This window comes from Pavona decussata, unplaced genomic scaffold (genome assembly GCF_977016875.1).
Source record: "Pavona decussata unplaced genomic scaffold, jaPavDecu1.1 SCAFFOLD_291, whole genome shotgun sequence".
NCBI lineage: Eukaryota > Metazoa > Cnidaria > Anthozoa > Scleractinia > Agariciidae > Pavona > Pavona decussata.
The window spans coordinates 504,179-517,994 of record NW_028145690.1 but is presented as its reverse complement, the minus strand read 5'-3'; the positions used below and the strand labels follow the sequence as shown (position 1 = coordinate 517,994).

Here is a 13,816-nt window from a genome sequence, read left to right as displayed (position 1 = left end):
AAACTGAAGAAGCGCTGACGCTACTGGCGTTACATTCGAACTGAGCAATTTAGTTTGTAAACTTTGATGTCTTGTTTTGACATGTCTGACAGCTTTCGTGTTGTTCAACCAATCAAATCATTTGAAACATTCTAACAAGGATTGTGATTGGCTTATTTTAGCGTGCTTTATCAGAGTACAGATGCACGCTGACGCCAGATCTGTTCATTCAGAAAATGAAGTTGGTTTTGAAAATGAGGGTGAATGCGGGGGAAAATAAAACAATTCTTCATCATAAAACAAATAAAGAAGCCTCGGCTGTGCTCTGTTCTGTTGTAAAGCACTTAGGAAGCGGCTAGAGCACTCAAGAAGTAGGGGGGGGGGGGGGGAAACACTCGACTACGTCTCGTGCTTCCCCCTACACTTCTTTCGTGTTCTAGCCGCTTCCTGCGTGCTTTACAACAGAACAGAGCACAGTCGAGGCTTCTTTATTTGTTAAGTAAACTAACATTATTATTTCTGGCAAAAATATCGCAACGGTGTTTGACATTCATGTTTGCAGCTTTACTTTAAGCATATATAACATTAGTAGTATGGGTTGGTAGATAAAATTTTGGCGAGAATAATTTTCTTTTTTTTTTTTTTTTTTGAAATTTGTATCCTTGTGGGTGTACAGTAATCATTAAAATCTGGATAAGTGGAAAATGCAATTCCAGAGTTGACTAACTTAGTAGCCGTGGGATAACAGGAATTATAATATTACCAAGAAAATAGCGGTCATTAAATCGCCTTCGTCAACATTTCGTGGCTGCTTTATTATTCAGTAAAATCCAGTGATAAACTGTGTTTGCAAGGACCACCGTGACAAAATAAAAGTACCGGATCCTGTAGTGAAGGATCTAATCAGCAAAAAAATTGTAAAGCAAATAATCTTCCCTGACCGTGAAATCAGCCTTGCTCTTTTTTTAGATTATCTGCTTTATTATGTACGTAACAATTATTTTATTCGCGCTAGTTGGATATAGAATGGTCATAACAATTTCGTCGGGGATTACGGCGTATTTTGTGGTCTAAAATGGAGAGTTTATCGGCTAACATATATTTTACCCCTCTGCTCTAACCCAATGCGAAAGAAGAAAATAACGTAGCCAGCCAATAAGAACTGGAAACCATCAAACTGTTCGCCCTTTTTTCTTGCTCGTTTGACTGGAAGCGAGGCCATCTGCAAAGAAATTGATTTGAGCTATAAAATGGCTAAAAAACCTAACGAAGGAGCAAATTCTCAATCGTCTTTGCTAGATGCACAGGACTTACAGAAACTCGTGGGCGATAGTGGAAATACAGTCGAACCTCCCTTTGCGACCACCTCTCCTTAGCGACCACTTTTTCAAAATACCAAAAGTTTTCAAGTCAAATCACTATAGATGGAACCTCTCGTAGGCGACCACCTCATAAGCGACCACCTCCCGTAAGCAATGACTTTTAGAGATGATTGTTTAAAATTTTCAATTGTTTTAACCTCCCGTAGGTGACCACTTGACACACAATATGCTGTATCTCTCAAGGGCGGAAATTGAAAAATGTGTCACTGTAACATATCTGGCTGCATCATTACAGCGGACGCCGTAAATCTCAGTCGGAGCTACCGGACGTGTTTCCCGATATAGCTTAGCATTGAAACAATTGATAACATACACATGCACTATACTTCACACTGAAATAAACTTTAATTGGATTGAATCCCTTGTTGGAAAAAAAACCTCTTATCTTTTTGCGTATGTTCCGTTCCCTGACAAATTTAGACAGCGCTACCTGGAGTAATAAAAGAGTCAAGTTTCTTTCACAACAATTGTCTCAATTGCTGTTTTAAGTAATTTGTGAGATACAAATTATAATCACCATAGACCCTAAGATAAGGTAAGAAAAGTTATTACTATGGGTTTCGATAAACACTGGCAAAAGGGTTAGGTCTCCGTAAATTACTCGAAATTTAGACTCCCTGTGGTCTGACCTCTGGTAAGCGACCACCTCCCGTAAGCGACCTCATATCCTTGACATTATGGGTGGTCGCTTACGGGAGGTTCTACTGTAGTGTCTTTAGTAGCTCCATTTGCAGACGGAGAGGTGAATGTAAATTTGTCTTCGTCGAGCGAAACCCGCTCATTTTAGCAGTTGCACAATTAATTTTAAAACTTGTAATTTAAAAATTCCTTCGCTGTTTACAAAATGCTGCAATTTTCCTTTTGAAAACTTATAAGCAGAGATTCTTTCGGCAAATTTGGTGGTGTTCTGCCAAAGTTTTAAGCTTATGCGACAATAAAAGCTTTGACTTCTACGCCGTCATTGTTCCAGATTTCGTTTATTGTACTGTCTTTGATTAATTTCCTGAATACCTTCTCAAATTATTATAGAACTCATTCTAAAATAAGCCTGATTCGGATCAAAAACATATTTTCGCCCGCGAACATTATCTCTATTGTTATATAATATGATTATAAATAACTCGGCGCTACGTCCGTAATGACCTCATTAATTGCGGTATCAGGTTAAATATCAAGCCTTTAAATCCGACGAACTAGAATATGATGAACATTTTTGTGAGCATAACAAATGGCGACAAGAATGGTGCGACAAAATTTAACCCCCCCCCCCCCTCCCCAAAAAAAAAAACTGAGTGGTAGCTAAACGTTGTTACCTACCTAAGTCTACTCTGCAATTTCACTATTTTAATTTGCTTTTATAAATAAAGGTTCAAAGTCAAAGCAAAACCGGCATGAGCGGAATAGAGATAGGAATCTGAGGTCATGTTTTCCATTTTTCATGCCTTTTAAGGTATGAAAGTGAGATGGACTATCAAAGGCAGGAAGTTTAAAGTATTTAAGTCTTTGGAGTGCAAAACAATAAGAACCTAACAAAAACGTTTCGTTGAAATCCAGCTGCAATGGATAGCCAACTGTCAAAGTCCTCGGTGCAAAATTTAGGTATTTACTGAGCTTGTTTACATCGTGAAGAGACAAGACAATTGCCTCAGTAATTTTAAAGCATGCCAGGTTCAGTTTTACAAAAGTGTCAGCTTAGAAATTAGGTTTTGGGGTGAAAAGGAACAAAGAAACAAAATATTGATAATATTGGTAAAATGGTAATATTGGTAAAATGTAGTGTCGGATAGTTAATTGTCACGACGACGAATAAATATAAATAAGCAATTACCTGTCGTGGAGTTTTTTTCCACCTGTCAACAGAATTCCTCAACAATTTGGAAAATATTTTTAAAATATTTGCATTTAAACGAATTAAATTTATGTTAACAGCAGGGATTTGCAAACTTAACATTTCTTACAATCACAATAAAGGTATTAAAAATAAGGATGCACCATCGGCGATGCTTGCGTCACTTTAATTAGCTGTTTCCTTTTTAATATAAAACTGAAATATGTCTAGATCATGCTTACGAAATTTAGGTTAACAGCAGGAATTTGCCGACTTAACATTTCTTACATTTACAATAAAGGTATTTAAAATAAGGATGCACTATCGTAGATACTTGCGTCACTATAATTTGCTGTTCCCTTTTTCATATAAGACTGAAATACGTCTAGATCACGCATTCGTGATGAAAAAATAATATATCCAACTGGTAGAATATTGCGTGAGTTTTATAACAGCTAATAATTTCAACAGCCAGTCTGGTAAAAGGTGAAGCTGAAATTGATAACAAACCTTTGCTGCTAACTCAGATTTGAAATTAAAAGCTTGCTATATAAGTCTGGATAATTACGAATTCCGTTTTTGAACCATACCGATTTGAACAGAATATTGGGTAAAAATCGAGTATGTTATGGGAACTCCTAAACTGAAATATTCCGCGACTCTTTACTTTAAAAGGAAAAAGGGCGAATTGATTCTAAAGCGTGGTTTATTTCACACCGTAAAGGCTCTGCTATATCACAAAACTTTTACGTTTTCTTCTCTCAAATACGCAATTGGTGCCAATTTTATCAATGCGTGAAATATTTCAGAAAAAAAAGGCAGAAGCTTAAACAAAACCAAGACACAACTGCCAAAGGATTTGAGGAAATGGCACTTACCATCCAAGCAGGCGGAAACAACTCTCAAATATAAGATCGTTAGAAAAACGTAAAGCTGGGGCTTTCCAGAGTCCATGATTTTCTTTTGCCTCTATCGTAGCTGCACCGACAACTTGTCGGCTACAAATGTTGATTTTTTAAAAAGGAGAGCGCAAACAGATAGCTTGTCGATAGCAACTTATTGTTCTTAGCACCAGTAGAGTTATAGCGTAGGTTTATTTGAACATCGCACCTGTCATTTTAAGCCAATGAAAATGCGATCAGTTCGCATCTTGACAGTTCCCTTTTCAGTTCAAAACTGGAACTTGTCATTAGCTAACTTAAAGAAACTATTTAAAGATGTTCGTTTGGATTTTAGAATGAAGACAGCCGTGTCTGTTTTTAAATTTGTTTTGCAAAATAAGTTAAGAGAAAGAGAATAAATATTAAAAAGGGAAGGAAAAACGGACAGACACTCTTCTTCATCACTATTTGAAACACTGTATTCAAGTCATCATTTTATGGCTTTCATTGTTAACTAAGGTTGTTGATTAATTGAAGACTTCAATTTGAAAAGAAAACATGGCAAATTTTGTAATTTTAAAGCATGCTCGTTCGTCTTTACAATTGAGCTTTGAAATTAGTTATTTGGGTGAAAACAAAATTGGTCAAATTAAAACGACAAAACAAGCGTGTATTTGAAATGAAAGTTTTTTCACCTGTTAAAGGACTCCTCAGTTTTTTGGTAAATACATTTATGTAGGTAATGAATCCAGCGTTTCTCGCTTCTCATCAGAATGAAATTAAGTTTACCGCATGAAAACTTAAGATTTCTTATTAACACAGTAAAGGTATCTACAGAACACACCATGCATCATCTTAGATCTTTGTGCTACATTAATTAGCTGTTTGTGTGTTTTAATTTAAGAAAAGATCGTTAAAAAAATATAAGTCCTAAGGTTGGAATCTATGATTCCGCTTTCTTTCTATCGTGGTTGCTATGACAACTCGTCGACTAGAAACGTTGATCTTTAAAAAGAGAATGCCACTGAATAGATAACTCGTGTGTAGAAACTAATGTATTAAGCATCAATAGAAGCACCAGGACGCTATTCCTTTCAATCAGTTAAGTAGATGGGAAGGTGATAAGTTCAAACGAAGACAGGAACTTGTCATTTGTTAATTTAAACTGCTTGTGTCATACAAAGGCGACGGCTGTGGCTATTTCTGAATTTTGTGTATAAGGAAATTAAAAAAAAAAAAAAAAAAAACGACTTAAGACTGTAAAGAGAACGAATAAGGGAAAGGCGTTCGAAATTTATCACAATTTTAAAATATTAAGCTATCCTCGAATCGCCATTTTATGACAGTCAGTTTTATTTTTGAAATACTATGCTGTCAGATAGATCCCTTTTAATTATAAGTACCTGCTGGTTACTGTTTATAAATGATAATTAAAAAAATACAATGCTGCCTAGAGACACCCGAATTTATCTTCTCTTTGGCTTGTTTAACCCGTTGCCAAGCTTAATGTTCTTTAGATAGTTTAAAATATCTTAACCGCCAATTCTTATATTCTGTACAAGACTAAGCAATTCAAGTAAACAAGTCTTGTAACGTTTTTATTAAGAATTAACAGTTTTTCAAGGTACTCTTTTAGAAATGTGGCGGATTTCATCGACATGCTAACACGAATAAAATTATAAAAATATTTCAGACAATCTTTGGAAAGTTTTCAAGGGTCATGATGAGCTTAACTCACCTCAGGAATGTGGGTCCCCGCTGCTTAGGTATTTTTTTTGGTCTACATCTCAGTAGGAGTTGTAACAAGAACAACTCTATTAAATAAACAGAACAGAAACATCAAGCGAGAGAAAGGTGTTAACTCGGACACGTTTTCTGGGCCGATTTTCGTCATCAAGTTTTAACGATGACATATTTTTTGAAGACTTGAAATTAATTTTTGCGCGACATGTATATACCTCGTGATAACAGAAAAATACCCAGAAGCAGGAATCAACAGCAGAAATGCTGTTGCTCCACTTTCTCAGCCTTCTCGGCAGCTGTTGTCATTGTACAGTATTTCACAAGATCCTGGTTTCCATATTTAAATGCATTTGGCCGAGTGGGGGACTAATGCGAACGATAGGTGAAAATATCGACAAGACTGCCTTCACTTCTAGCGCTCGTAAAAAAAAAAAGGATTCAATATTTCTCAAAAAATTTTTCGAAAACGAGTTCTTGAAAGATATGGAAATCTACCAAAAGAAAACAAATTGAAGGGTTAGGAGCACTTTAAAGAATATAAGTAAATTACGAAATCCACAAAATATGTGGGCACCACAACAGGTTTACACAAGTATTTGCGTTGGAAAATGGCTCCATACAGGAGACACTTTGATTATTGTGATAAGAATTTCCCTACTACGACTGCGTTGCTGAAGCACAGGACAACGAGGCATCACTATGCGAGGTGAGCTAGTGTAACAACCGACACAACAGGCAAATTAATGCCCCAGTGTATCACTTAATTTAAACAGCGCCAAATTAATGCCCCATTGTATTGATTAAAATAAACACGGCAAATTAATGCCACAGTGGCCGTGTTTTCACGAGCAATTTTTCAGGTCGCTTAGCGAGTGACAAACGGAAATCTCGTGAAAATAGTTGCTTTTCCAACTCGCTTAAAGTTAAGAGAGTCGGCAAACTTCAATGCAATTGTCATTAAATTTAAGCCACCAAACCAGGTAGCTAAAGCGACTCAGCAATTAATTTCCACCAATGAGAAGGAACTTGCGGTCATTTATCTGATAAGGCTGTCAAAGCGAAAATAGAACATGCGTTTTATTTTTATGATTCCTCCGAAACAAGATGAACAATTTTCCGTGCCATGATTTCAAGTGAGTGATTATGGTGACCATGCTGCCGATGTTACACATTTAAGACCGTATATTATTCCAGCACGGCAAAATTAGCAATTGTGGCTTCCTCAACCTGAATTTTGAATTTCGCGCGCCTGCTCTCCTCAAATTTCAAGAGTGAAATATAACCGTACTCGTGAAAACACCCATCAATTTTAAGGTCATTGAAAAACTGTGACATTATCTTCTATAAGCCCAAACTTGAGTAAACATTGAAGATTTTCAGCGTTTTGGCTGGGATTGTGCTTTGGGAGTTTTCTATTGTTTCGAGTCTGTCATGATACAGCATTCTTGTTCAGCACGCGTTCAATGTCCAATGAGTGCATTCGGAAGTCAGGCAAGCGTGGTCATTGGACGCGTGCTGAACAAGTATGCTGTACTATGACAGACTCGAAACAATAGAAAACTCCCAAAGCACAATCTCAGCCAAAATGCTGAAAGTCTTTAACGTTTACTCAAGTTTGAGCTTATAGAAGATAATGTCACAGTTTTTCAATGACCATAGAATTCAGAATCCGGGTAGTTAGTTAATCAATTGTGGCCCTGAAAAAATTTGAAGGAAAAAAAAATACGAATTTTTAAGAAAATGCTTTTTTTGTGAGGAGGACTCTGAAACGTTGACAAGCGTCAACAAATAGCTAAAACTATAATTTCTATATGTTTGCATTGCTCAAAATCGCGCGCATTTACAAGACCCTAAAGCTTTCTGCTGACTTGCAAGGGCCCATCTGTTATAAAGATCCCCAAAATAAAGGAATAAATTTCATAGTTTATTAGATATAATCGTGTAAAGTTTGCTTATCATTTTTACATAAATTATGACCTAAATTTGGAAAGCGCTAAATTTCTCGAATTGGGTCTTTGCGATTTTGTTGAAACTTTGTTCAGCGCAAGGCACTATTGCGCACTATGTGTAGCCGAGAGATTCTCACGAAAAAAGGCCGGCAACAGCAGAATTTCGACTCAGACCTCAAAGGGGCGTGGCACTATAACCACGTGACATTTACTCCGATCGCCAATTTTTTTGGCTATATTGTACATTGATCTATATGTTACACATTCTATGTATTACACTTACGATAAAAGTAAAGGTGGGGATACCAGGGAGCTTCAAAGTTGGGTGGTACCACCCAAAAATAACTGGGTCGAGTCACCTTAAACACAGGCAAATTAATGCCACATTGCATCACTAAATTTAAACACAGGGAAATTAATGCCCCAGTGTATCGGTTAAATTAAACACAGGCAAATTAATCCTATTGCTTAATTTAAACACCGCCAAATTAATGCCCCATTGTATTGATCAAAATAAACACAGGCAAATTAATGCCACAGTGTACTGGTTAAATTAAACACAGGCAAATTAATGCCCCAGTGTATTGATTAAATTAAACAGCGCTACATTAATTAATGCCCCATTGTATTGATTAAAATAAACACAGGCAAATTAATGCCACAGTGTATTGGTTAAATTAAACACAGGCAAATTAATGCCACAGTGTATCGCTTATTTAAACACCGCCAAATTAATGCCCCATTATATTGATTAATTTAAACACAGGCATATTAATGCCCTGGTGTATTGGTTAAATTAAACACAGGCAAATTAATGCCCCATTGTATTGATTAAAATAAACACAGGAAAATTAATGCCACAGTGTATCACTTAATTTAAACACAGGCAAATTAATGCCCCAGTGTATTAGTTAAATTAAACACCGCCAAATTAATGCCCCATTGTATTGATTAAAATAAACACAGGCAAATTAATGCCACAGTGTATCACTTAATTTAAACACAGGCAAATTAATGCCCCAGTGTATTGGTTAAATTAAACACAGGCAAATTAATGCCACAGTGTATCACTTAATTTAAACACAGGCAAATTAATGCCCCATTGTATTGATTAAAATAAACACAGGCAAATTAATTCCACAGTGCATCACTAAATTGAACACCGCCAAATTAATGCCCCATTGTATTGGTTAAATTAAACACAGGCAAATTACTTCCACAGTACATCACTAAATTTAAACACAGGGAAATTTAATGCCCCAGTGTATCGGTTAAATTAAACACAGGCAAATTGATACCCCAAATTTTTAGCTGCCTTTTCTTGTTTACGGGCCTAAGGGAAGTTGAAGACGCAAGGCTGTCGTCTGAGCGAGGCGTTTACAGAGACAGTCGGCGACTTGTGATCTCACAGCGGGTGTATTTAGTATCGTTTCTTAGCTAGCCGCTACGATAGAACTTTCAATGTCCCCAACTTTTTCCCGATGGAACGTAAGTTCTCTTTCGAGAACTTCGATTCTTCGCGATTCAGTCGGCGTTCGATCGAGAGCTTGTGTGCTGGAAGGCTTGCATCACCGCGTTGTCCGATATCAACATTGTTTATTGTCTCCACAACTCGCTTTCAAGCATCTAAACACAAAAATCCATCACAGGTTGATGACGACTGCTTTATAATATCCCAAGAGGCTAAACAAAGTAACGGAACGTTCTCCATTTTCCCGACACAACTCACCGGCCTGAATGCGACAAGACAGATCTCGCTTGGAAAAAGCTCAAAGGACTTTCCTTTCACAAACTGGCTGGCCTTACGGTCAACCAGTTGACTTGGGAGGCTGTATCATCCGTTTACTTGGGCTCAGAGTTGATCCATAAATCCGATGAAGTGAAAAATTGTTCCCTGCCTCTGCAATGTGCGCCATTGTTGGCACGCGCGCGAGAAGTGAAATGGATTTGTCTTTCCCGCAAATTCATCTTGCCTCTAAAAATGATCATTCAATAAATCATTAACAATTTTGTTTGTTCTGCCCTCGGCCGTTTTTGTACGGACCTCGCTGCGCCCGGTCCGTACTGCCACGACCTAGGGCCAAGATTCCTCAGTACGGCCCTCGCGCTCGGTTAGTAAGAGGTTAATATTTTTTAATATTAACTTTAATTCATGGCAAATTTCCTCTTGAGAACCGTCAACCGCCAAAAGCCGTCAAATTTAACCGTCAAGCGTGAAAATCGGCAAAATTTTACCGTTAAGGTTACCCGGGACCTTCAGAGGTGTCTTCAGAGGTGTCTCGCGTCCAAGCGATGTAGCGCGTCCGGCTTAAACTGTAGATACCTGAACCCTCATATCAAATTAAAGCTTATGGAGCTGGCTATCCAACTAAACCAAGAATTGTGAAAACGTGTCTGCGAATTTTTTCTTTCGAAATATTTTTTCTCCGAGAGTGATTTTTGTACGATTACTCCACATTTTTTTCATCCTATTTCGAAAATGCTCTATAACTTTTCACTGCGATTGAATATGGCAAAACGCAGACACGTTTTTCTAGCGCTTTGGGTCAGGAAACTGAGGAGCAAATTAAATTAGCAAAAAACAAAATTCACTTTGACTTGTAGCTTGAAAAAGGTGATTCGGACGCTCGCAATTAGAGGTCGTGAAAAATTCGACAATTTATTTTATTTCAAAATTCTTGGTATGGTTTGATAGTCAGCTCTATAAGCTTTAATTTGATATAGGGGTTTAGGTATCTACAGTTTAAACTGGACGCGCTACATCGCTTAAACGCGAGACACCTCTGAAGGTATCGGGTAACCTTAACCGCCAAAGTTACACTCCCACTGAGACCCACTTAGCAGCTCTAGGTTGGAATTTATCATTTGGGAGAAATTGTAAGACTGAGCCAAACCTCGACCTTGACAATCCTTATGACCATACTAACTCCCTTTCGCCCCGTGGCTCAGTGGTCGCCCAATGCTGCAACTGGACAAAATGAATGATAAGCAACTCTCTGATAAGTATTGTCTTGGATAGTCCAATATGGCTCAACAAACTGATATTTGGAACATACGCATTAAAGCTTTAGTTTATGTTCTGCTGTAGTGTTTTTAAAAGTTGACTGCATAACGTTTTCCTTTTTCATCAGTCCGTCCTCTTTCGCTTAACTTCACGACGGATGGACGCAAGGGGCGATATGGTGTTATGCAAAATGTCACAGTTCCAAGGAGCGGTCGCTATCTGATCAAAGCCTGGGGCGCTCGAGGAGGAATGCACTCGTACAACTATGGTTACAAACCGGGAACTTACTATGGCGGCCGGGGAGCGCTCAAGGAAGGCATTTTCACACTGAGTAGAGGGACAGTACTTAATGTTGTGGTGGGACAGAGAGGAGGAGATTCAGTGGAGGTGAAAGGAGGAGAATCAACTACAAGGACAGCAGCTGAACTAGGACTGTCTGTAGAGGACAATGCTGGTACAGGGGGAGGGGGAGGGAGTTTTGTTTATGCAAGTGGTAATGTACTATTATTAGCTGCCGGAGGGGAGGGGGTGCTTCTGGTGGATATAACGGGGTGGATGGTCAGTCGGGTACTGGTGGCAAAAGAAGTGTGGGTCGATATTCTTCTAAAGCTAGGAATGGAGGAACGGGGGGACAGCCAGGTGAATGTAACACTGCAGGTGCTGGTCACCATGGGGGAGTGGGTGCGGGTTGGTTGGCTCAGGGATGTGGTAGGGGCGGATCAAATGATGGTGAGAGAGGAGGGTCACGTGCTCAGGGTTGGGTAGGTGGAAGAGCTGGTGGAATGAATAGTGAAAACAATGGAGGGCCACCACCAGGGGCGGTAGGTGGGTTTGGTGGTGGGGAAAAGGGATCCGAAGACAATGGTGCATCTGGTGGTGGAGGGGGGTACTCTGGAGAAGGAAGCAGTACTCACTCAAATCAAGCCGGAGGAGGAGGTGGTTCGTATTGTAGTGGGACGAGTTGTTCTGGTGTAAATGGTGGGAATTTGCAAAATGATGGGCGTGTTCAAATTGCCGAGCTTACTGATTAATTTTTACAAAATTTGAAATAAGTTAGAGTGAACATTACTGTTGGACTTCTTTTTAGATCTCAAGGTATCTTACTTGTAATAGTTCCACTTCAATTTGTTAGCTGGTTTAAAATTCGTAATAATTACTGAAGACAGGAACAGCGAGAGCGATGCAAATCATGGTTGTACTTAAGGGATATCAGTTTCCACATACACACCAACAAGTTCTTAAATCTGATGATTACTATCGAGTATGTGTATTTAGAGCCGGCTCCAGTGTGAAACTTAGAAAAGATACACCTGATACTTTATTATGTGATAACTGTTCAGTTGAAGGGGCTAAGCACATGTGAAGTTTGTTGATTACCGTGAAAAAAAAAAAGTCCTCTAATCGGTTTGTGGAGGCGCGGTGGTGTAGTGGTTACCCCATCGAATTTTCGATCAGACTTCTGGGAAGATCAGAGGGTTTGTGGCTCGAGGCTCGGTGGGTATCTGTATTAACAAAGGGATTAGAGAGGTTAAGAAAGACGTTTACGGCAAACGGCAAGCGTGAGATAACACCACGTGACCATGTTTATATTATATTAGCCGCTTGCTGTTTTCAGTTTCTCTGTCTAATTGAGTAGTTTTGCGTTAGCATCAAAGGCCAGAATTAGTTTGCACTATTCTCATCGTTGTGCTCTTTATTTCAAGAAAACATAAACGCGAATCTCACGTTTGCCGTTTGCCCTAAACGCGGTTCTCTATCTATCCAATTTAGAATCGCATTTACGGCAAACGTGACTGAGATTCACGTTTATGTTTTCTTGATAAAATGAGTACTTATATCAGAATATTGGAAAACAATTCTGGCTTTTTATGCTAAACGAAAACTAATCAATTTTACTCAGAAACTGAAAATAGTGAGCGGCAAATGAAGGATTAACTTGGTCACGTTGTAATTTCTGCCGTTTCCCGTAAACGCAGTTCTTAATTACGGCAAACGGCAAACGTGAAATTCACCTTTATGTTTTCTTGATAAAATGAGTACATATATTAGAATACACTCTGTATTTTTTATAAGAACGTCTAATTTTGGAGCTGAGGCTGAACGTTCTTATATTTTTTTACGATTTGAGGCTGAAAACGTTCTTAAGACGTTCTTAAATTACATGGTATACACTACATGTATTTCAGTAAATCAAGCATTGCCTGCTGAGATATAGTATATAAAAAACATGCTCTTTAAGTATTTTGGTTAATTTACACGTGTTACCTTGATTTTATAGACAGATTAGCAAAATAAAAACGTTCTTAATGGACTCTAAGCCTGAGGAATGTTCTTCTAAAATACGTTCTTAAAATTTTGGTTAATCTCAGCCTCAACGTTCTCATGAAAAAGGTTCTTATAAAAAAAAAAGTAGAGTGTATTGGAAAACAATTCTGGCTTTTTATGCTAAACGAAAACTAATCAATTTTACTCAGAAACTGAAAACAGTGAGCGGCAAATGAAGGATTAACTTGGTCACGTTGTAATTTCTGTCGTTTCCCGTAAACGCAGTTCTAAATTACGGCAAACGGAAAACGTGAAATTCACGTCTATGTTTTCTTGATCAAATGAGTACAAATACAGTAGAAGCCCGTTAATACGACCACCTTCGGGCCGCGAAAATGTGGTTGTTATAACGGGGTGGTCGGATTAACAAGGTTGTAAAACTAAGGAAATGACTGGACTTTCAATTCATTTGGGGCACAAAAATGTGGTCGTAATCGAGGTGGTCGTGAGGCGGGGTTCCACTGTATAAGAACATTGGAAAACAATTCTGGCTTTTTATGCTACACGAAAACTAATCAATTTTACTCAGAATTGAAAACAGTGAGCGGCAAATGAAGGAACTTGGTCACGTGGTAATTTTTGCCGTTTTCCGATTTAATTCCCGTAAACACAATTATGAGTCTCTCTAATGTCAGACTTCAATTGCTCGACATTGTCTTTCTTTACCCAGGTGTATAGATGGGTCCGTGTACTTTGCGGAGGAAACATTTCAATAATGGACTATC

At 38.3% G+C, this 13,816-nt stretch overlaps 1 pseudogene; it reads left to right on the top strand.

Moving 5' to 3' along the window:
- The first annotated feature begins 6,512 nt into the window (after nucleotides 1-6,512).
- LOC146454995 (uncharacterized) lies at nucleotides 6,513-12,572 on the top strand (annotated as a pseudogene).
- Nucleotides 12,573-13,816: the final 1,244 nt, after the last annotated feature.